Source organism: Rhineura floridana, chromosome 8 (genome assembly GCF_030035675.1).
Source record: "Rhineura floridana isolate rRhiFlo1 chromosome 8, rRhiFlo1.hap2, whole genome shotgun sequence".
Classification (NCBI taxonomy): domain Eukaryota; kingdom Metazoa; phylum Chordata; class Lepidosauria; order Squamata; family Rhineuridae; genus Rhineura; species Rhineura floridana.
The window spans coordinates 85,091,145-85,109,526 of NC_084487.1; positions in this window are offsets into that span (position 1 = coordinate 85,091,145).

An 18,382-nucleotide genomic window follows, 5' to 3' on the forward strand; every position below is an offset into this window, starting at 1 on the left:
GAGAGGTCCTCTTGTGGATAAGGAATTGGTTAAGAAGCAGAAAGCAGAGAGTAGGAATAAACAGACAGTTCTCCCAATGGAGGGCTGTAGAAAGTGAAGTCCCTCAAGGATCAGTATTGGGACCTGTACTTTTCAACTTGTTCATTAATGACCTAGAATTAGGAGTGAGCAGTGAAGTGGCCAAGTTTGCTGACGACACTAAATTGTTCAGGGTTGTTAAAACAAAAAGGGATTACGAAGAGCTCCAAAAAGACCTCTCCAAACTGAGTGAATGGGCGGAAAAATGGCAAATGCAATTCAATATAAACAAGTGTAAAATTATGCATATTGGAGCAAAAAATCTGAATTTCACATATACGCTCATGGGGTCTGAACTGGCGGTGACCGACCGGGAGAGAGACCTCGGGATTGTAGTGGACAGCTCAATGAAAATGTCGACCCAGTGTGCGGCAGCTGTGAAAAAGGCAAATTCCATGCTAGGGATAATTAGGAAAGGTCTTGAAGATAAAACAGCCGATATCATAATGCCATTGTATAAATCTATGGTGCAGCCGCATTTGGAATACTGTGTACAGTTCCGGTCGCCTCATCTCAAAAATGATATTATAGAGTTGGAAAAGGTTCAGAGGAGGGCAACCAGAATGATAATTAAACTATGGAATTTGCTGCCACAAGATGTAGTAATGGCCACCAGCTTGGATGGCTTTAAAAGAAGATTAGACAAATTCATGGAGGACAGGGCTATCAATGGCTACTATCTGTGATGGCTGTGCTCTGCCACCCTAGTCAGAGGCAGTATGCTTCTGAAAACCAGTTGCCAGAAGCCTCAGGAGGGGAGAGTGTTCTTGCACTCGGGTCCTGCTTGCGGGCTTCCCCCAGGCACCTGGTTGGCCACTGTGAGAACAGGATGCTGGACTAGATGGGCCACTGGCCTGATCCAGCAGGCTCTTCTTATGTTCTTATGTTATGCTGACTAAAAGTGCTGATATAGCAGTACCACATGATAACCCTGTGTGGCCTAGTAGCATTCAACTAACTCTGGAACAGGTCCGATTGGAGGAGACGCAACTGCAGCTGGAGGAAAAGCGTATGTTGATGAAGCCCAACAGCGTGAGGATCAACACCATCTTGAGGAAAGATGGTTGCAGTTAGAGGGAGAGTGGCTGACTATGGAGAAGGAGCAACGCAGAGGACCACTTCAGCAGGAGCCCAGCAGAATGATCCCAAAGGAATTCTTTACATCTTTTTTTCCAGGGGAAGACCCACAGCAATTCCTGACAACCTTTGAGAAAGCAGCCAAGAACTGGGAGTTCCCTGAGGAGGACTTCATGAAGTACCTTCACCTAGTCTCATCAAGGGGAACTGACTGAGGTTTCTGGCAGCATGCTTGAGGATGAGTGTGGGTGTCATCCACAGACAGCTCCATGATTTTTTCTCTTTTTATTAAAGTTATAGTTATGTCAAAAGCTGTGCACCTCATTAACCTAACTAAGCTTTCTAAGAACTTTTGCTCTGACTAACTCTGACTAAGCATGACTCCACAGCACTACAACATTGACTCAGCGGCGAACCCCTCCCCTGCATCCACTTAAGTAGGCTTGGCTTTGGCACGTAAACGTTCACTCCTCCTTAACGACTGTTGAATCTCCCTCTTCAGCTGCCAGTGCACATGGGGTGAAGGAGGTGGGATCTCAGTTTCCCCATCCAAGAGTTGTGGACAGTCAGCTTGCCCAACTGTGGGAAGCTATGGGGTGACCGGCTGGGAAATGACAGGTGAAGCAGGACGCACCTCCGATGCAGGTAAATTATTTCTGATTGGCTGCAGGCTCCAGGCAGTAGAGGGTTAACTGATAGTTACCAATTGGAGAGGGCAACTGGTTGTTGGTAACAGAGTGAGGAGTTGGTTGGTGAAAATAGCTGAGGCAAGGACTGAGATCTATATACAATTACCCCGGTGTCATAAATTGTGGTCTGGTGAAGATCAGGAGCCAATGACTGAGGGAGTCTGAGGGGCTGCCCTGAAGTAAGATCTTGACAGAGGGAAGTGACACAAGTGAGGATATAACACTGGCTAAGCTCTCCATCAGCCGGGAGTGCAGCCAGAGGAGCTTTGGGGGCACAGAGGCAGATTGGCCCCAGTAGCTAGACTAGGTTGTGAAAGTAATTGGCTGGGGTGGAGGGTTAGGGAAATTGGCCTGTGGGGAGAGCCACTTGGAGGCTGGTTTCAGCAATGGTGTCTCTAGAGACCTTAGAACCTGTCAGCAAGCACTTATAAAGTCCCAAAATAAGCAACCCTGTTCCCTTTTGTAAATCATATCCCTTTAATAAACCTACAAAATAGTTCAAGATTTATACACTCCAAGTGGTGGTGTAATTTCACACCTAAAGCCTTCCATACATGCTACTAGGCGGGCTTAAGTATTCTTTGTGAATTGGTGGCAGCGAAATATTTGTGTGAAGTGAGGCTGAGGACCCAGGGAAATCCCTGACACTCCACCATTTTTCTGTTTATATCACAGTTTTGATGTTGTGAATAGACCAGATATTTTACAGTCCACAGCCCACTGATACTAAGGCCACATTCACACCATACATTTATTCCACTATTATACCACTTTATGCAGTCATGCCTTCTGGCAAAGAATCCTGGAAAGTGTAGTTTGTGAAGGGTGCTGAGAGTTGTTAGGAGACCATTAGTCCCCTCACAAAACTTCAATTCCCAGAATAGTTTAATAGTTAGTCCCTCTTTCCAGAGAACTCTGGAAATTTTAGCTGTATGAGAGGAATAGGGATCTCCTAGCAATTCTTATAAGCCTTCACAAACTACATTTCCCAGGATTCTTTTTGGAGAGCCAAGACTGTTTAAAGTGGAATAACAGAGGAGTAAATGTATGGTGTGAATGTGGCCTTACTCACGTCACTTCTAAATTACTTGATACTTGAGCATTGATATGCTCAATTGAGATGTTACTTGAGATTTGTTTGCAAGGACATTAGAAAATGTCAGCTATTTATTGAACATTTGTTCTGTTTTGTTTGCAGGGATATTATACAAGGTTGCATTATCCCATACTTTCCAGTGCACTTTCCTGTCACTTTTTAATCAGAAAAAGTCTGATAAGAGGTTGAATGATTATAGGAGAGTGCTTGGATAGATGTGAGAGGACCACTGGAAGATCAGAGAAGAGAAGATGACATAACATTCCACAGAACCAGGCTATTAAAATTAATTAGCTGGTAAAGGTAACAAGCCAGATGGTGGAGATTTTTAAGTATTTTGTAACAAATCTTGCAGTTGCTACTAAGTGAAAGCTGAAGTGGCTCAGTGGTTTGGATTGGCATTTTTATCAGGGTTGCGCACATGGAAATTGCACACTGAAATCCTATAGCCCTCCTGGCTATAGCTTAGAAAATTGAAAAGCCATATCTCAGTGGCTGAGCAAACGCTTTGCATACGAAGGATCGGTTTAATGCTCCTGGCATCTGAATTTTGAAAAGGCAGCAGGTGTGAGACCTAGGAGAGATGCTGGCACTTAGAGTGGACAAAGCTGGACTTGATGGAACAATGATTTGACTCAATATAAGGCACATTCACATACGTCTATGCTTTCGGCACAGAGTGTCCTGGACCTCTAGATGATAAATGTGTTGAGGAGCTTAATGAGACACTGAAAGAAACTGATGAGACTTTCTGGAACATTGTAAAGATGTCCCACCTCCACTCTAGCAGCTTGAGATCAGGGATGGACAGCATCAAGATAATGTCAAGTCAAAATGAAAAGAGGATGAGCAGTCATCTAGTGCAGGGATGGGGAATTTGAAGCCTGAGGATCACATGCAGCTTGATCTGACATCATGTGACTCTCAGCCTAATTTTATTAATGTGGGGGAAGCCTAGAGGAAGAGAAGGAGGGCAGAAGGGGATAAATAGTGAAAGGGAGCCAAAACAGATGGAGCAATGGGAGGAGGAGGAGGGAAAGCCCTCTGCAAGCAATAAGCTCAGACCTCTAGCATGAGTGACATCTGGGATGAGCAAGAAGGAAGAGGCGAAGAGAAACAGAAAAGAGGGTTGCAGAAAGAAAGAAGAGGTGTGGCTAGACTCATGAACAAATATAAAAAGATCTCCAGCTTCCAGTCTTTGGAAGACACATGCCAAGCATATTCTCCATACAGAACCATTAAAGCATTCCAAGATATTATGTACAGTTTTCTTGTCATCTACTGTGTGATATAAAACTATAAGAAAATGGGGGGCAGTAAAGTGTTGTCCCCACCCACTGCTGCCTTTGATCCCATCCACCACCAGTTCCCATTCCACCCACTGCTGCTATGCAACCCCTGGCCAACTAGCTCTGTGGAAATGGGGACCTCTACAGAAACAAGTTCCTGCATCCCTGATCTAAAGGAACTCATCTCCCTCTGTCATTTCCATTCCAGCCAGTAATAAAAATTATTTGCTGTTAATTCTTACATGCATGATGTCAAACGTTGTACTATTGATTTCTTTATATCTGTTAGTCCAGTTCATAGGTTGATCCTGTTTATCCTGCATGACTTTTTAAAGAGTGTCTGATAATACTGCTAGCCACAACCTCATCCTACTTTTTTTTAGGTTTTGTTTATCTTAAAACATGCATAGATTTTTCTCTGAACTTCACAAAGGAAAAATCTTCTATAAAGTTATGGTGACATTTTCTACAGAATTAATTCAAATAATAATCCTTCCCTGTGATTGCTAGCCATCAAGAGCAGCATAAAGAAAAAGAGATTTTGGAATTTGTAAAGAAGGATCAGTTGTATGCTGACTTCTTGCCAGATGGATGGTGAGAAATAAAATGCCATGGAAATTGGCAGAAAAAAACATCCATATTAACTGTGAAAATTAAAGCTTTATAGCACAGTCTTTAAGGGGGAAGTTATTTTCTTTATTATAAAAATTTTAATAAATATCTAAGCAACAGAATAAATGTGAATCTAATGATTAAATATACAAAGCAGCCCCTTAGCTTAGAAATATCTTAACTGCAAGCTGAAAGTTTTATAAAAGAAACAAAATTATAGCCATTGATTGGGATGCATTTACCATTTTTGAAATACATGCATATGACAGATTTAAAAATTTATGTAGGTTCCCTAAGCAGCTACCTCCAAACTTGTGAAATACTGATCCTAATGATTTGCATGAGCTTCTCTAGTTCAATAGTCAAGAGCAATGACATTGCAACATAATCATAGCATACTAAGCATTATCAAGCCAAGAGTCCATCTCTGGCCATCACAATATTCTTAACAATGGTGATCAACTTCTCTTTGTTTGCCCCCAGCATTTGTTAATCATGGGTATATCGCCTTTGAGTGCTGGCATAGTATTATAATTTGTGCAAAGGCTTCTATTAATATGAGTTAGCATTTCTTCAGTAGTGCAATCAGTGGGTTAATTGCTGTACAAAATGCAAAAGTAATTCCAGTTTACATTCTGTGATCAATTAGAAAGAGGATAAAGAGATCAGGGATCAAAAGCAGCAGACAGATCAAGAACAATGGGACTTGAGAAGAGTTTCTTGCATTTGACCAGCAAATTTGGCAATCTTGCTAAGCAATTTTAGCAAAGTGTAATGTGCTGATAAGAAATCTGAAGCGGAAGAAACAAAAGTGTCATATATAACACACTGACACTCATTCACACACACATACACACACCAATGGCTCAAGTGTAGAGAAGAAGAAAAGGAGATAAACAGTCTGATGGTCGGAAAAAAGACATATTAAGAGGGGCTGCTTGAATTCTTTTTGAATCACTGCTGCCTTTGCCTAGTCTATCTTTTTTTGTTTTGTTTTAGCAATTCTGACAAAGATTGAAGTTCAAACTAGGGCCACATTCACACATTTATTCCACTATTATTCCACTTTAGACAGTCATAGTTTCCTCCAAATAATCCTGGGAAGTGTGGTTTGTGAAGGGTGCTGAGAGTTGTTAGGACACCCCTATTTTCCTCAGAGTTGCAGTTCCCAGAGTTCTCTGGGAAGAGGGACTGACTCTGAGAATTGTAGCAGTAGCTCTGTGATTAGAATAGGAGTGTCCTAACAACTCTCAGCACCATTTACAAACTACACTTCCCAGGTTTCTTTGGGGTAAGCCATGGCTGTGTAAAGTGGAATAATAGTGGAATAAATGAATACAGTAGTGTGAGTGTGGCCTAGGAGGAAGGAAATCAGGCTTAATGCTAAATGTTCACAAGAACTAGGATTTAAATGTGGAATTAGGTTGTAGTTCTTAGGAGGATGATAGATGAAGGGCTTGATGTAACAGTGTGTATATGACTTTTTCATGTTTTAATTAAATACAGATTTCAGGGAGGCAAGAATGGGCATGAATCAGGCTAGAATAGTTTGGAAATAAATAGTAGCTAGCAGGAATATGAAATGTTGTGAATGAATGTGAAAATGTTTCACTTTTGTTAATTGGTAAAATCTGTCCCTGCCCATACACTTCATGAGGACTGTTTAGCCTCAGTTTTTCCATAAAGGAAGATTTGACCGAAAGCATTTCTACCCTATACAAGTTGATGCTGATGATGTACAGCATATTAAGGTGGTAGATTAAAGTATAAGCCTAGTTATATATATCCATTGGTACATTAATTTCTGATCAGGACAAACTATTTATGTCAGAATCAAACCCCATTTCATATTGGAACTGTTTGCTTAAAATAAATCCAATGTGAAAAATTGCCTGTCATGTCTGCACCCAAGTGGTTAAGTGGCAGCATTCAATAGTGGATCTGTTAGGGGCAGACTTTGGGAACAAAGTCAAGGGCACCAACATCTGCAGCTCCCAAATAACACCAAAGAGCAAGGTGAAGTTTATGGGGTGGCATCAACCCATAGCTATGATGCAAAACATTGTCCTGGCTGGAGTCTAGCTGCCCACTATCTGCATTTCTCTAGAGGCATTCTGGGAAAATCAAATGGCAGATGGTTGGAGCCTTGACCAGTTCATTGCTTTGCAGCACATAACACCTAACCACTCAACATGTTTTTAAAAGAGCAAGTGACGCAGCCACAGAAAAGAAGAAGGGAGAATAGTGGCCCAGCTGTTCAAAATGAAAAAAAGGGGACATCAGCATCAGCATTGGGACATTAGTTTCTCCACCACCACCATGTAAAACAAACAGGGCAGCAGCAGTGAGGAAGTGGAGCAGCAAGGGCCACAATGTGCAGAAGACAGTTGGGCAGAAAAGCAGTATGGGATGGTCTGACACTTGGCAGCATCTCTGATGCTGGTACCTCATGAGTTCCTCTGTGTGTCATCTGAATGAAGACGGAATGCAGAGGGAGTTTCTAAGGTCATCATCATTCTTGATCTGGAATGTCATGAACTAAATAGCAACAGCAGTGACTTTCTCCATGGAGACATGCTCTAATGGGTTTCCTGCTAGTGCTTGGCCTATGAAAGAATGAGATGGGACAAAGAGAAACCCCTCCTGTTCCTTTCTCCCAACTTCTCAACCCAACATGTGCTCTCATAATGTATCTCCGCCCCTTCCCATACCTTTCCTCTGTCACAATCCTCATGCATTGTATATAGGCCATGTGCATATGTGATAGGAAGTATAAGGAGAAGATTGCCAATTAAGGAAGGACTTTCTTCCTTTCCCCTTTTCTTCCCCTCTTCCAAAGGGGTGAAGCACAGCAAGAGAAATGGATTCTCCTTGATGCCCCTCTCCCAAATCTTGAAATATACAAGATGGGTGGAGGAGAAAATTTAGAGAGATGGGGAAGAGCTGTTCTATGTACCACTTTCATCTTTGTCCCTTCCTGCTTTCATTACATCTTATAGATAGTGGTCAAATCTCAACACTTCTAGCCCCTTCTGGCAGACATACAAAAGTGATCAACAAGGCGTTTCAGTGGGTTGTATTCAACTAAGTCCTACTCAGACTAGATCTAGTGAAAATGAACCTGTTAGTTGTATCCGTTAACTTCAGTGGGTCTACTCTAAGTAGGATTAGCATGGAATACTGTCCAATGTATTCTAATGATCTGTACGGAAGCAATTCAGCGTTAGAAAAACAGTCATCGCTAGATGAAGCAACTATTTAGTTTCTGATTTTTCTCCTTCCTTTATTTGATAAAAAAACTTAACAAACATCCAGACATACAATAATTGCATCTACAGTCCATTTGCTCTATATATTATAAGCTTGAATACTCCTGCATCATAAGGTTGGCCTAATAAAATATATCCGCTTATAGTTTGGACCTCTAGGTAGTCCCTCAAGGGCAAAGCAGATGGGACATTTGTTTCCAGCTTCTTGAAATAGAAAGTCTTCTTATACCATTGCAATTCAAGTTTGTTGATGAGGAGCTAATGGGAATGCTAACAGGTATCCAATAGAGGGCATAATTTGTCTTTCATTAAAGGACAGTGCTTTGACATACAGATGATAGATATAGACAGAGAGACAAATAGATAGATATTTGAAGGGTAACAAACCAACTGTGTTCCTTCCTTTAGGTCTTAACAGCTGAAGGAGATGCATTATTTCATGCCCTCTCTGGCCATTAGTAGTTTAAAAGCAGAAATACTCACCATAGCTGCCAAGAGGCCTCAGGTGGTCCAATCTGTTTTTCTCATTCTTGGAGCACTTCTTTTTCTCCCATAACCAAAAGCAAACATTGCAATATACATTTCAAAAGACCTTGGGTGGAAACAGAATGACACATGTATTCTTGATATGCGGGTACAATCTCAGGTAGGGATGAGCAAATCTGACAATTTTGGTTTCTCTCAAGTTTTTCATTTTTCCAATCATAAGTTCAGTTCTCCACATTTCCACATCAGTTTGTGAATATTTTAAAGTCCTCATGAAAATTAATCACCATTTTAGTGCAAATTTCTCTGAATATGAACACATTTGTATGCAATTTTGCCCAATATACACAATTTTCCCTAATGCGCTTTTACATGTTATTTTCACTAATTTTTTCCTTTTTTATGCACTCTTTACCCAAGTGTGTGTGTGTGTGTGTGTGTGTGTGTGTGTATTTACATAGTACTTGGAAAAGTTGGAGAAGTGTGAATTTTGAAAGATTACTACATTTTGGATTGCACATTGCTTCAGAAAGTGCAAATTAAGTAGGCTTGCCTTTAAAAGCAAACTGAATCAATTTCTCCCCCATCTCTAATCTCAGGGTAAGCACAGGTTCACGTAACCTGTATAGGCTCATTATATGCCTTGCTCAAGTGGAGAGGATGTTGATGAAGCCGAGACGTCAGACAATGAGCTCCATAATTGTTATCTGGATTGTGCTGTTAGTATAGATACTATACAGTTTAGTATAGATTTTTACGTTTAGCGGGTAGTTCTGTTTGGGAACCTTTTATCAGGGAAATGTTCATGTGGCTGTTTAATGCATTTTGTGTTGGATTTTTGTTATTTAATTGTTTATTAGCTTTATATCCCACCCTTTCTCCCAGTAGGAGCCCAGAGCGGCTGTTGATGTTGCAGGTTGCTCTGAACATATTGGAAAAGCAGGGTATACAGTCCAAGTGGTAATTGCACCTTCTGATGCATCCATGAGGAGCCTGGGCTTCCCCCTGCTCTGCCTCAAGCATCAGATTCACTGGTTCAGTACATTCTCAAAAGCCATTCACATTTTAAGTTTATCCTGCATTATATGTTGTACACCGCCCAGGGAGCCATTGGTTATGGGCGATCTATAAATGAAACTAAATAAATAAATAAATAATCTAGGAGGAGAAGAACATACCAGGTCAACACTAGCTAAATTGTCAGATCATAAGAAGGGCCTGCTGGATCAGGCCAAAGGTCCATCTAATCCAGCATCCTGTTCTCACAGTGGCCAACCAGATGCCTATGGGAAGCTGGAAATCAGTACCTGACTGCAACAACTCAAGCCAAGTGATGTGCAATGTGGGATGTGGGTTCCTTTGGGCTACATCAATGTTTTCCAACCTGGTGCCCTCCACATGCTGCTGGCCTACTACTAACAAACCTGATCATTAGTCATGCTGACTGGGGCTGATAGGAGTTGTAGGCCAAAACATGTGGAGGGTTGTGGGGTTCCCACTTCAGACCACCACCTGTCAGGTCCCTCCAGTCAGGATCCCGGGTTTTATTTGTTCTCTCACCAGCTCTAGCACAGATCTCGCAAGATCCCACTGCTAGGCAGCACCACCAGCCACTCCCTGTTTCACAATATTGCCGTAGGACTTTGCCTTAGTCTCCTTCTGGCTTATTGTTACTTTGTGTCTGGGTGCACTTGCAGGCCACAACCCCCCTGTATCTTTGTGCCTATAAAGCAGAGGTTCCCAACCTTTATGAGCATGGGACCCCCTTTATAAGCTGAAAAAAAATGTGACCCCCTTCCCCTAGGGAGGCAGGCTGGCTGCCAGGAAGGAAGGGGGAAAGCAGCCTTTCTTTGCAGGCTTGCTTCTTTTTGCTTCACAAAAAGCCCTCTCCTCTCATTCTAAGCAAGGGTGTTGCCAGTAGCGGCAGTGCAAGGAGATGAGAATCAGTGATAGTAATCCCCTCTTCTTCCTGGTAGCTCCACCCTCAGCCTCCTTTGGCATCTGCCATGTATTTTATAGGCAGGTGCCTGCCCTTAGTGCTCCTGAAAGACGCTCTGACGCTTCAGCAAAAGGCCTTCCCTCTCATTTGCAGCAAGGGGGAGGTGTCATCTGCAGTGCCAGTGGGAAGCAGATAGTGTCGAGGGAGTGAAGACTTTTTTAAAAAAATTAATAAATAATTCATTTCTTTACCGTTCACAGCCCCCTCTGGATTACTTCATGGCCCCCCTGGGGGTCCCGGACCCCAGGTTGGGAACCACTGCTATAAAGCATACAGCCCTGGGTTGCCCTGCATACTTGATGATACACTATCTCTTCACCGCTGCCACCATTTGATACTGTTTCTCTGCACCTTGGTAATTACCCTGCCCTCCCTTCTGGTCTGTGTAAACCCCAGCCAAGGATCAGGCTTTTGGTAAACCAATAAAATATTTATTTATAAACACCAGGAAATAACAAGATTACTTATGGGAGATTTAACAAGCGTATGGTTTCATATAGTGTCACTCTTTATGTTTCCAGTCATATATAATCTGCCTTAATACCAGCCAAATATAATCCAACCCACAACCAACTCCAATCCACACTCCACAACCAACCGACCCTCTCTCAACTGTCATCCTCTCATTTATACCTTCAGCCACTCAAACACTCAGCCAATCATCACACAGCATTCTCTAACATTCTAGCCCATGTACTCCCCCCTCTCACTCAATCCACTTACCATGTATACTTTAATAAACCTGCACTTACCATATTTACAGTTATCAAAATACAGGGGCATCACAAGGGTACCAGGTTGGGCTGGACTATATGGTACCTACATTCACACAGCGGATAGATAAACTATGGAATTCACTCCTACATGAGGCAGTGATGGCCACCAAGTGGGATGGTTTTAAATGGGGACCACAAATTCATGGAGGATAAGATATCAGAGGCTACTAGCCATGATGGCTATGCTCTGCCTCCATAGTCAGAGCAGTATGCTCCTGAATAGCAGTTGCTGGAACTGCAGGAGGGAAGAGTGCCCTTCCACTCGGGTCCTGCTTGTGGGCTTCCTATAGGCATCTGGTTGGCTACTGTGAGAACAGGATGCCAGATTAGATGGGCCACTGGCCTGATCCAGCAGGCTCTTATGTTCTTACATTCTTCAGGCACATTGTTAGTGTGCTAAGCTGGGCATAAAGCCAATCCTTAGTCCCTTCTAAATATGTATTTAGAAATGTTTGCTGTGCTCCTTTGGACAAAACTAACATAATACTTGCCCTAGATAGACAGAGGTAACTTCTGCTCATACAGCAGGTAAATAACTAGTACACACATGACTGAACATATATATTTAAAAAAATCTATTTCTGTTATAAAAATGAATGCTGTTGAGACCCTCAAAGCAGAGCAGAAAGTATTAATTAGGAAGTGAGAACAAATAAAGGTGTTATAACAATTTCTCAATCTGTTCAAATGGCAGTGGGGGTAATACATAATATTTTAAATCTCTAGTCTAGAGGGAGCATGCCAAACACTTTAAATGCAAAGCTGCAGTAACATAGATGTGAACTCTGGAGAACAATTAAGTTCCTGCAGACACACTTGGAAGTTTGTATCCTAAAGGGAGTCACTGAAAGTGATAGAAAATTGCAAGTCTTTTAATCCAATTACAGCACCTCTTAAATTGTTCCTTAGCTACTTGTGAAGAGGGCAAGCAGATCCCACCATCTCACTTCTGCCACCTAATCCTTTCATCTTTTCCTAGTCTATAGATTTGAGAGAATGGTGGTAAAAGTATTTTTGAATGTGTTTGCAAAATATGAGTCACGGTTTAAGTGATGACCCTAAGGTAAATAAATAGCATCCACTGGTATAGACCTTTTGAACTCTCTGGGTAAGAGAGGGTGGGAGGAATGATCATGGTAAGTACCCATTATATATTCTCATTCATATGTTCTTTATGTTCTCATTGGACTCCTTAGTGCAGTAGCAAGATCTTCCTGATAGTCATCTTGTCTAAAATTTATTCATTTAGAGATTTGGAGTTTTCTGCACTAGTTACTCTGTCATCCACTGGAATGCAACTGATTGTTAGGCTTGCAAGGTTTTGGCTTCCAAGAACTGGCAGACAACTGTAAGTAGTGACCTAGGGCAGACTTCCCCAACCTGGTCCCCTCCAGATTTTTATTTTTTTATTTTTTGCACTACAACTCTCAGCAGCCCCAGCTAGCGTGGCCAAAGCTCAGGAATGATAAGATTTGCCATATTAACATCTGGAGGGCATCAGGTTGGAGATTCCTGGTCAGGTGAGTCTAGTGACTCCTACTTTGCCTGCCTTGACCCCGATCACAAAATTAGTTTCATTATCTAATAATAAAATTTTAGATTGCTAATTTTAGATTTACCATTAAATTTCCTGTTTAGCTTTGAATGATCACTGTAGGATTTATTAGATCTAAATATAGTTTTATGGACTCATGGTTATGGGATTTGTTCTTCAATGTTCTTAATAGTCTAGTGCAGACCTTTTTGGGCCCATAGGGACATTTGTAAGGGGGAGAAAGTATTGTGGGCACCAGGGTCAATGCCAGGCATGCCGGGGCCCTTGGGCACCAGCTGGCCCCGGCCCCTGCATGTATGCCCCACCTACCTACTCTTCCCTTGGTGAATGCTGTGCGCATGCCTGCCATCAACCAAGATGGCAGCCGAGGCTTCCCTAAAGGGCTGATGCCTCCCCCACCCTTTAGGGAAACCTTGGCCGCCATCTTGGTTGATGGCAGGCTTGTGCCCACAGAGCAGCCAGCATTTACGTCAAGGGACAGGTAGGTGGGGCATGCAGGCAGGTGTCCCAGGCCTGCATGGCAGTAGCAGGGGTGACTGGGAACTCCCTGTCGTGATCCATGGCAGAGTCGGGAGCCAACGCTGCTGTAGATCATGGAAGGGAGTGCTACCCACCCACCCTAAGGAGGGACCCTTCAGGGGCCCTCTGCCAGGGCCTGACCTGGCCACCCTCTGGCGCCAGCCCTGCCTCTTACTTGCCTTTTCTCTAAAGTAAAAAGGCCCAGATGCTGTATCTTTCCTTGACATGGGAACTCTTTATATTATATTATTTATTTATCCTAAGGATATTTGGAAGAGGCTAAACATTAATGGCAGCATCGAATTGCAATGAAGATTCCATTACATTTAGTGCTGAATTCAATGAAAGAACTGTTAAACAATTCATCATAGTTGATTAAGGTGCTGATTAAATTTGCATATGAAGTCTAACACTTTGTCTGAAGCAAGAAGTATACTTTTTAGATACAGACAAATTGCAGGAGCCATTTGCTTAGAAAAGGCATTTCCTCTTGTGTGTGAAAGAAGGGGAATGCCGCTTTTAATATAATATTTGTCATCTGCAGATTTTATAAACTTTTATCAGAAAGAATATATATTTAGCAGTTTTGCTTCCTGCTTAATTGGGGAAGCTTTTAAATATGTTAATTTATTAATCCAGCATATGAATTGATTAAATAATGCTGCCCTTATCATTCAAACCATCCATCAGTTTATGAACTCAGTTAGCTAGTGCCAACAGGATTGTAGACAAAATGGGGCAATTTAGAAAAAGAAGGAAACCCCACAGGTTGTGTATGTATAAAAAGCCTGGGGAGGATATAAGAGGGTGGGGGACCTATTAAATTGGTCTGCCCTCGGAGATTAATGGATCCTGAGGGTTTCCAAAAGGCTCTGGGGGATTTTCCGACTGAGAAGACTGGCGCTCCTGTTGAAGCCCTGGTTGAACTGTGGAATATGGAGATGACCCGGGCGGTTGACACGATCGCTCCCATGCGCCCCCTCCTATGTAGAGCTCATACAGCTCCATGGTATACCTCGGAGCTGAGAGCGATGAAGCAAGAGAGGAGGAGGCTTGAGTGCAGATGGAGGCGGACTCCCGATGAATGCAATTATGCCTTGGTAAGTGCCTGCTCTAAGCGATATATAGCAGCGGTGAGGGCAGCAAGAAAGAGATATTTTGCTGTCAGTATTAAGGCATCACTCTCCCGCCCAGCGGAGCTTTTTAAAACTGTACGAGGGCTTTTACATCTTGGCCCTCGGGATACTATAGATTCATCTGTAGCCCGCTGTGAAGAGTTCGCTGGACACTTCCAAGATAAGATCACTTGCATTCGTCGGAACTTAGACTCCAATATTATAGCAGTTGGATTCAATGAAGCATCCAGATCACGGTCTTGTCCTCATTTATTGGATGAGTTTCAGTTGGTGCAGCTTGAGGATGTTGACAAGATCCTTGGACTGGTGCGGGCGACCACGTCTGTGCTGGATCCTTGCCCCTCTTGGCTGGTGAAAGCTGGCAGGACCGGAACCGCCGGCTGGGCCAAGGAGGTAATTAATGCCTCTTTGCGAGAGGGAGTGGTCCCTGACTGCCTAAAAGCGGCGGTAGTGAGACCGCTCCTGAAGAAACCCTCCTTGGACCCAGATAACTTGAACAACTATAGACCTGTGGCGAATGTTCAGTTCCTGGGCAAGGTTCTGGAGCGGGTGGTGGCCGGCCAGCTCCAGGGGCTTTTGGATGACACTGATTATCTCGATCCGTTTCAATCCGGTTTTAGGCCTGGGTTTGGTACCGAAACAGCCTTGGTCGCCCTGTATGATGACCTTTGTCGGGAGAGGGACAGGGGGAGTGTGACCCTGTTGATTCTCCTTGATCTCTCAGCTGCTTTTGATACCATCGACCATGGTATCCTTCTGGGAAGGCTCACGGAGTTGGGAGTTGGGGGTAATGCTTGGCACTGGCTCTGCTCCTACTTGGTGGGTTGTCAACAGAAGATAGTGCTTGGGGAACACTGCTCGACACCTTGGACTCTCCATTGTGGAGTCCCACAGGGATCGGTACTGTCCCCCATGCTTTTTAACATCTATATGAAGCCGCTGGGTGCGGTCATCAGGAGTTTTGGAGTGCGTTGTCACCAGTACGCTGATGACACGCAACTTTATTTCTCCTTTTCATCTTCCTCAGGTGAGGCTATTAACGTACTAAACCGTTGCCTGGCCGCGATAATGGATTGGATGGGAGCTAACAGACTGAAGCTTAATCCAGACAAGACCGAGACGCTGTTAGTGAGTGCCTTCTCTGCCCAGATGGTGGATGTTCACCCTGTTCTGGATGGGGTTACACTCCCCTTGAAAGAACAGGTTCGTAGCTTGGGAGTTCTTTTCGACCCTTCCCTGTCTCTTGAGGCTCAGGTAGCCTCAGTGGCACGGAACACTTTCTACCATCTTCGATTGGTAGCCCAGCTACGTCCCTATCTGGACAGTGACGACCTCGCCTCAGTCGTTCATGCTCTGGTAACTTCTAGATTGGACTACTGCAATGCGCTCTACGTTGGGCTGCCCTTGAAGACAGTTCGGAAACTACAGTTAGTCCAGAATGCAGCGGCCAGATTGTTGACGCGAACCAGAAGGTCCGCTCATATAACACCTGTTCTGGCCCGTCTGCACTGGCTTCCTATTTGTTTCCGGGCTAAATTCAAAGTGCTGGTTTTGACCTATAAACCCTTACACAGCATGGGACTGCAATAACTGGTGGAGCGCCTCTCCCAATATGAAACTACCCGTACACTGCGCTCAACATCTAAGGCCCTCCTCCGAGTACCATCCCATCCCGAAGCTCAGAGGGTGGTGACTAGAAATAGGGCCTTTTTGGTTGTGGCCCCTGAATTGTGGAATGGTTTTCCCGATGAGGTGCGCCTGGCGCCGATGCTGCTATCTTTTTGGCGCCAGGTGAAAACCTTTTTATATTCCCAGGCATTTTAATGTGTACTATTAATATTTATTGATGTATTTTGCTGCTGTTTTGATTTTTGTTTATGTCTGTTTGGTTTGATTCCATTGTATTATTGTATTTATATATTTTCTGATTGTTTTATTGTTATGTACACTGCCCAGAGAGCCCTTGGGCTTAGGGCGGTATATAAATAAAATAAAATAAATAAATAAATAAAACAGTGTTAAGATCACAAATAAACCTATGCCTGTTCCTTTCTTGAACTTTGAATCACCTGTTGTCATATGGGTAGCCCTGCCCACTTGTCAGAAATGGCATGCCAACGGTGGGCCAGCTCTGGTCCATCTCTCAAACTAAAAAAGGTTCTCCACTTTCGGTCCAGAGGCAAAGCATGCAGGAAGAGGATGTTGCTACCCTTACCCCAGCTCCTCACTGCTTGCATGCCTGGAGAGAATGAATGAACAGGCAGTGACAGCAAGGAAGAGAAGCAGCAGGACTAGGAAGATCCAGAGAGAAGCAGTGGTCCCCCTGCAGGGGTTTGGGGATCTGCAGGTGCCCATCTATCCCAACCTCTGATGGCAGCATGTAAAGCAAATGTATTTAGCGACTGGCAAGATAGTATCCTTATTAGCCGCTGACAAAAGATGGAAAAGTAAACAGTCAAGCGGTTTGTGGGGGTATTTATTAATGATGGAGGTTATGAATTTGGAGCGAATATCATCATATAGGGTGCACTCAAAGATGACATGAGAGAGAGTTTCTATGGCGCTGACACCGCAAAGGGATAATCGGTTTGCATACGGGATACGTTTAAATCTCCCTTCAAGTAAGGCAGAGGTAAGACAGTTAAATCTAGCCTTTGTAAAGGCTAGATGATATTTGGGGATCGTGAGAGTTTCCAGATAAGGGGCACTGAGCATAGGCGCAAAGCTCAGACCAAAGTGAATAGGAGAACAGGTCGAGGTGGCTGCGGTAATGGAGCGTTGGAAGTCCATATCGTTGATACGAGTCCGGATAGAAAGTTTAACTGTCTCTGGAGCGTGGGACATCAGATGTTCAATTGAGAGGCCAATACTTGCAAGGTAGTTTGTAAACATTAGGGCCCATTTCGAGGTAAAAGAGTCTTCCCAGAGTAAAGGGAGATAGCCAGTGGATTTTTCATAAGACATTTTAAGCCAGAAATTTAGGGCGGCCATCCATGCTTGAGACTCAAGTGAGACTAGGCCAGATTCTAACCTAAGGACCGCCGCAGGAACGCACCTGGGAACACCAAAAATTTGTCTGAGAAACAAAGAGAGAACTGCCTCCACAGAAGAGTTGAAGGCACCAATCCATAAAGGTACCCCGTAGAGAAGTTGAGAAATAGTTTTGGATCTAAAAACCTTTAGGGCTGCCGGAATGTATTGTCCTCCTTTAGTGAAGAAGAACCTTCGAATACCACTGGCTGAGTTGCGAGCAGTAGAAATAGCCCCTCGGATATGGGGAGTCCAGGACAGAGAGGAATGAAATAGTATACCAAGGTATTTGAAATGAGAGACCTGTTCTATTTTATGGGTATTGATTGTCCATACGTGAGCAGGAGAGTGCTTGGCAAAAGCTAAGATCTTAGTTTTGGAAAAGTTTATAGATAATTTGTTTTCATGACAGAAACTCATAAAAGCTTTTGTTAGGCGTTTGAGTCCTACTTTAGAAACAGAAAGGAGAACAGCGTCATCTGCATACAATAACAGAGGACAATGCAGGTTCGCTAACTTAGGGGGGTGGAAGTCCGGGGATTGACAATAAAGGGACAGATCATTCATGAAAAAATTAAATAGAAGTGGGGCTAGTATGCAGCCTTGTCTGACTCCTTTTGTTGTAGTAATGGGGTTTGTGAGATGTCCTTCACGACTACATCTAACACGAAAGGATGTGTGGTGGTGCAGACGGCTAATTAAGAATCGTAGAATAGCAGAGATGGAAGGGGCCTATAAGGCCATCGAGTCGAACCCCCTGCATAATGCAGG